The 7,072-nt window shown below is 35.5% G+C and overlaps 1 protein-coding gene across 1 annotated transcript in view; it reads right to left on the bottom strand.

Moving 5' to 3' along the window:
* ERI3 (ERI1 exoribonuclease family member 3) overlaps positions 1-2,671 on the bottom strand; it is a 235,324-nt gene extending 232,653 nt beyond the window's left edge. The window contains exon 1 of the mRNA XM_026665739.2: positions 2,575-2,671. The gene's annotated coding sequence lies outside the window, so the exon portion shown is untranslated. The remainder of the gene's footprint in view (positions 1-2,574) is intronic.
* Positions 2,672-7,072: the final 4,401 nt, after the last annotated feature.

Below are 7,072 nucleotides of genomic sequence, written 5' to 3' on the forward strand. Positions count from 1 at the left end.
TCTAAATCAAACAACTAAAAATGGCTGAAGAAGTTGGAAAATACATGAATGATGACTGACTGTCGAGGGGAGAATTTCATATGGTCGAAGCAAAACTCTATCAACTGTCATATCTTTTCTTCCAGATTTCAGATGCTATACTTTATCAAGTACAGCATATACTATGGTGATAGGGCTACATATTAGAAATATATACATACTTGATTATTTATATTTTATATAAATAAAATTGTTAAATGGTAAGTGCTGTAACAATACATTATGCTTTCTTTTTTCTGTTGTATTTTTTTCTTTTCAGGACTTGTTTTTATTTTGTTTTTTTGAAAATGTATTGCATGATAATTATCATCCTTTTATTTTGGTTTTATGATTATTTATATAAAAAATAAAAGTATACTATATATACCTAAATTTACCAAAAGATGCTATTATTAAGATATTAATATTGAGACAGTAATTAGAATATAAAGTATTTCATTAAACACTTGAGTGTGTAAATACTGTAGATAAAGTAGAATTTAACATTCATCCAGTTACCACAATCAATATTACATCATAAGATGAGAGTGATTAGACTTATTAATTTGGAAATACCAAGATTTCTAAAAGAAAAGTTACTTTTTGCACTCTATTTTAAAGATCCCTAGGGTATTTTTAATGTGTTTTACTGTAGTAGAAGGAAACAGCCAAATTTCTCTAGAACATACTGTATCTTCAATAGTTTAAAATGGTAATTATTACAAATTATTGTGGCCAAGATTTTAACATTGTTTAAACAGGCCATAATGGCTTATTCGTAAATAAGCTACAATGAATTAATCTTCAAAATGTGATGGCAAAAAAGCAAGTAGCCACAATATATCTTAGTGCAATGTCTCAATTAAGTGACATGACCCAATGCACATTGGATCCATGGCTTATGATGAGATAAACCCTTATGCAAATTTAATATAGAAATTCAATATCCATCTGAAAAGGAAGATTTGAAGTAGTAACAATATAGTTGTGCGTAAGAATTTAGCAGTGGGAAACAATGATCATGATACAAAAATGGTTAATCAGATGGCCTATGTAAACCACATGATGCACACAATACTTTGACCATAAATCACAAAATATTTATTGGTCATGAGTAAAAAAGCTTATCCATCTTCACATGGGTTTCTAATAACATCAATTCTGGGAGCTCTGATTCCATATTCAAGAGATACTTTTGGAAAGCCTGGGGAGTTACCAAATTTTCCCCCTAAGGCTTCTTTTAAGTGGTGGACACACAATTATTTGCAGAGGAACAGGTTTATAATCTAAAAGTTTCGTATCTATTAGATGTTTAGTCTGACATATTAAACACAATGCAAGCTCATATTTGTCAATCAGTAGAGTAACAGATATCTTTTAACCAGATTTCTGTTTCCAAGTCTTTAAAGAGTGCATCCTGTGAATACAATATTGTCCTATTGGTAATGAGATTTACTGCCTCATAAATGCTTTAGGATTACAAAGTAGGATTTAGCCTACTCAGTATCTTCATCACTGCATTTCTCCAGAAACATACTTTCTTTCAAAAATCATGTATCCAGTTCTATCACATTATCTATCCTTGTTATAGTTAGCCCCAAATACTCAGTTTATTGCAGCAGGAAAGAACTAAGCTATTGTTTAAAAGGGAAACCATTAGCATGGTATCTTTCCACTATCCATGCTCTTGCAGAAAAGTATGTCTAATAAACTACCAATCTCTCTATGGGGCCTATCATTTTTGAGTTCTGGACTTCATTCACTCTGACAGACTTTTGATATGTAACACGTTTACACCTGTCATAATCAAAAAAAAGGGAGGAAAAAGAAAACAGCTGCATCACTTCTGGCTGAAGGCTAAACTCCACTCTTGCCAATCAACCTGAGCAGCTGCCTTTCAATTCTTTCACAGCCTGAATTTTAGATAACTCTGAAAGCTTCAGAAGTAAAGCATGGGCAGTTTTCGTCTTCCCCCTAAAACTGATAAAATAGTGTACCAATACCACCCCAAGAGTTTAGCCATTAACAAAATCTCCGAACGAGCACATCCATCCCTTCCCACAAGCCACAGCTATTCCTTCCCATTAGCTTTTATTTCTCTTTTTTTTACTCCGCAAATCACACCGACTAATTAATCCAGCCCCTGGATCCCCCCCAACGCAACTTGCCAGCCAGGCCTCATTTGAGTCTTCCCTTGTTACCTCCACCTCCCAAATCATCGCTTCTCCCGTTTCGGTTAACCCAGTTCCTGCAACCTCCCGTCCGGCCCAACCAGCGCTAGCAGGGAAGTTAGCAATTCCGTATCCCAGAATTGGCGGGGATTCGTAAAATCCGTCACCGCGGGCCAAGCTCCATCCCCCAATGCATCCTACACCGCGCCCCCCGATCTTGGCCTCAGGGCCCACTTAGGCCGCCAGAGTCTCAACCGGCAGGCCCTCCCCATCCTCGCCATTCAGGCATTCACCAGTCGGTAAACCCCCACACACCCCCGCCCCCAGGACAGCCCCGGTCACCCCCATCCCTCAGCACCACGAGTCCCCAACAGCAGCCACTCACCTTCGCGCCCTCTGACCCTCGAACTCAATATAAAAGACAGCAGTAGCGACCAACCCCGACTGAGGTTCCCGCCCTAGGGGGCGGACTTCTTGGTTGTGAACATGCGCGTAAAAAAATGTGGCCGCGCGCCTCTTGCTTCTTTGGCATTGTGGGATACGTAGTTTTGAATCCTGTCGGAGGGAGGCGGGAGGGATTCCGCAGGTAGCATCTTGGAATCCTCTGTTCTCTGAAGAGTTGGTTCAGGAGGGAAGCAACTTGGATTGGCGTTAATCGCACAAATACTGCCTTAACGTCACGAATTGTCAAATTTAGTCTTGGCAATATTTTGCTTTTAATTCTGAGTATTTTAACCAATAAAGTTGCTGGTTGTGTGAAATACACACACACACACTACATGCACACTTTTTCACAAATAATTTTTCATAGTAAAATGTCTCACTTAATTCATTTGAAGACGTTAGATTATACAGAAGACGTTTTTGCATTCCATTTTTCTCTTTCACTATCCTGTTCCTGTGCACCTTCCAACCTGCTTTAGAAGTTTAGGAGATCTTCACAATTATATTTGGATCACACAGGAAGGAAGCAGCAAGAGACAAAAAGAAGTCCTCTGTTCATGCACTGAATACTGGATGTGACATATTATTCTATATCTTTCCTTTTTCATATATATATATATATTTCAAGATAGTGAACTTATCTAAAACTGCTGTGTTCTATTTTCCCTCAGGTGGGGTGCTGAAAGAGAATGACTGACACAAAGTCTCTCAAGATAATTTTCAAGCCTAATATAGTTCTAGAATTGACAGCCTCTTATGGTAGTTTCTAGGCCAGATATTTAACCATTACATCAAACTGGATGTCACATATCAGTGAATGTACCATATAGCATTAACATGTCATTATTTTAATATAAAATATTTGTAATTAACCTTTACAATAAGCAGCAGTCAAAGATGAGGTAGAGGACAGGTAAAGTACTAGATTTAAACTGCAGCAAAATCTGTTTTCCACTTTAGCTGCATGGTGTCTAAGCTAAAGTTAAATCTAGTCTTTTAGAGCTATTTGCTCTCAAAAGATTAATATTCTGTTCCATGTATTACAAGTCTGAAGTCCAAGTTTAGGCAACTTAATGTGTTTTATTGACTAAATGATCAATTAAAATTATAAAGCCACCCATCTCAATATATGACTCTGAATGGCTCACAAACAGGCATTGTGAAAACCAAGCAAAATTTATAATTATGGAAGAAAACTGTTCACTATTGTTTTATCAGGTTGAAGTTCAGGTATGAAAAAAGAACAAAAGCAGGGAACAACCTCTAGTGTCTTCAGTATGGAAGATACTCCTGTATAGAGTATCTCTAGAAGAAATGAAGCTCTGAAGTTTATTACAGGGTTTATTTTGACACATAATAGTGGTCTTCTTTAGATGGAGTTAGGGAGGCGGTGGCTTAGTGGCTAAGACGCTGAGCTTGTCGATGAGAAAGGTTGGCAGTTTGGTGATTCAAATCCCTAGCACCATGTAACGGAGTGAGCTCCGTTACTTGTCCCAGCTTCTGCCAACCTAGCAGTTCAAAAGCATGTAAAAAATCAAGTAGAGGTGGAAACAACTAGGCATGTATTTCAAGGGGAACCTTTACCTTTACACAGAGTTAAATGGTAATAATTACTTACAACATTATAAAACACTTTTGTTTATATTACAATGGATATTTTATTTGCTTTGAAATGGAGTAAGGTACCTGGTATCTTTGGTGATATTATTGTATCTGAGTGATACCTATTGAGGCTCCGTCTTTTTCCCCTTTTGTTTGCTCCCCAAAACAGAAAACAACATTTGGTAATAACAATGTTATTCTAATGTAGGGTTAGGGTTAGGGTTAGGATTAGGGTTATATAGAGATATACATTCATAAGAATAATGAAGATGCCACAGGTTGTAAAGCATGCCTCCTTGTTTATTAAATTTTCACTCCACCTTTGTTTTGAGATCAATTTAAGGCAACATACTTATCTAATGCTCCTGACTTTATTTTTCTCAGAACAAGAGCCCTAGAGAGGTATATTTGTCTAAGAAAATGTAACTAACCCAAAATCATGCAGCTTGTTTTTATATATAAGGATAGATCAGAATTAATATTTTTCTGGTTTTTAGCCTAGCATCTTAGCCACTATCCTAAACTAGTTCTCAAAATCACTGATATAGGAGCTGCCTAATATGAAGGTCCAAGAATCTGAGATGGCTCCTATAGCAAAAGTTAACACACCTTAACATTTATTTAGGATGGAATTTCTATGTGATTCTTCCATTTTCCTCTTTCTTGGCAGTTCAGCAAGCTTTAAGTTAATAATATTATGCTCCCTGTAAAATTTCTTTCATAACTAGTTCGTTTTTCTGTTCTTTTAATGTTTAGACTACATATATTGCCACAGATTTTGAAATCTGTTAGGCAATTACATTATTAACATCATTTTAATATATATAAAATCATGACCAAGTTTTAGTGATCTTTTGGTCTTTTTATTAGACAAAATGATACATCAAGCAAGAAAGAAGAGGAAGAAAAAATGCTGATATATTGAAGCTATAAGGCATTGTGATCAGAATTTAAGGCAAAATTAAAAAGGAGTTACAGATTTAAATGTATGAGAGCACACCAGGGGCATTTCCGGACAAAGGTTTACTATGCAATCACGCAGTCCCATTCATAAAGTCTTATCATGAGTTCACTTACAATTTATCACACATACATGAACATACTTTCTATAATTGCCGTTACCTCTGTCTTCCATCTTTCCACAGAAAGTCTGCTAAGGAGAGAACACTGAAGTGGTTTAACAATGCCTTTATTCCATAATAATAATAACTGTCCATCCAAAATATCCTATTTGTCATACATTTTTCAGCTTGTACCATGAAACAGAAACTCTAATGGGTAACAGCAAATTCTTCCATTTTAAAAATACTTTAAAGTAACAGTATACATTGATGGAACTGATGTTATTAAATTAAAATAAGCAGAGATGATAAAACTGTGCATATATAATACTAATCGGGGCAAAATCGATGCTTCTTCTGTGGTTAGGAAACATGGAGGTCACAATCTATGTAACCAGTCTCATTGAACAGTTCAGTCTAAAACAGTCTGCACAAGTTGTTTCCAAACATTTTTAAAAGTGTTTCTGTATAAGATACGTTATGGTAGTCCAGATAGGAAATAACTAAAACACTGTATGGCATCATCTTCACAAAAATTATATAATTTGCATCAATTATAATGTGTGTGACATTTATGTGTTTGAAGATACTCATAATCAGTTCTGACAGCTTCACAAACAATTGGATTTGGCATGATAACTTTGCAAACATACATTACATTATTTCTAATGCTAAATAGTCTAACTTCACTCAACATAGTTTATATCTCATTTCCTGATCTGCTGTTTAACTGAACAGAAGCACCTCTGCCTCATACAGATTAAGATTTGCCTTAACAAACAGAATCTGATTTAGAACTTGAGCTGTTTCTTGGTTTTAGATAGAAAAAAGAACTTGGGTGATGTTAATGAACCCCTGAATTCAGGACATTCAGTATCATGATATACGTAGGCACCACAAGTAGCCTCCAAACTATCCTTAAATCTTAAATTATTAAATTAATTGTACACTATCTTAAAGAACTAAAGAGACTTGTTAAACAGCTTACTGTAATTTATATTTTAGGTTCCATCAGTATTTACTAAACTCTTCTTAGCAACTTTATCTCTATCTCTATACCAGGTTTTCTCAGCATCAGCAACTTTAAGATATATGAAATTCAACTCCCAGAATTCCCCAACGAACATATTTCAGCCTGAGAATCTGAGAAAGAATTACAACAGAAAAAAAGTCAGTGGCTCATTATGGTCTTTTATATGTCTCCCATCCAAATGAAAACCTATCCCATGTGCAGTTAAACAGAGAGCTGTAAAACAGCATTAAGCAGAAGTGTTATATAACCATATTGAAAACAGTCTCCATGCCAGCACAGTAATTACTGCTAAGTACAAATATTGTGACAATGTCTCTTAATACCCACAAGGAATAATCTTGTATTATACTATGTTTTATTTAACAAGTTAATAATGTGCCAGCCCAAATCCTTCAGTTCCTAACATTGCCAGTGGGACTAATTAACCAACCTGGATATATATTTAGGGAAATATTAATATTCACAGTGAACATGTTATATTTATATTGCCTCTTATAACCATGGCTCTGTTATGTTTGGTTTAAACATTACAGACATTCTTGACTGTATTTCACAACTCACTTTTCCTGTTACTGTATACTAATTACTTCTCAATTTATTCTGTCAAATGATATTGGGAATAATATAATTATTTCTATGGTAGCAGAAAAAATTTGTAACCCCTTAATAACCAAAAGTAAAAGACAGAGAGCTGTCAGAGAGGTTTTTTGTGAACTCAGGTTATGCCATGCAAGATTTTCACA

Source organism: Notechis scutatus, chromosome 3 (genome assembly GCF_049901735.1).
Source record: "Notechis scutatus isolate UNSWTSFEM ecotype Mainland chromosome 3, rNotScu1.2, whole genome shotgun sequence".
NCBI classification, from domain to species: domain Eukaryota; kingdom Metazoa; phylum Chordata; class Lepidosauria; order Squamata; family Elapidae; genus Notechis; species Notechis scutatus.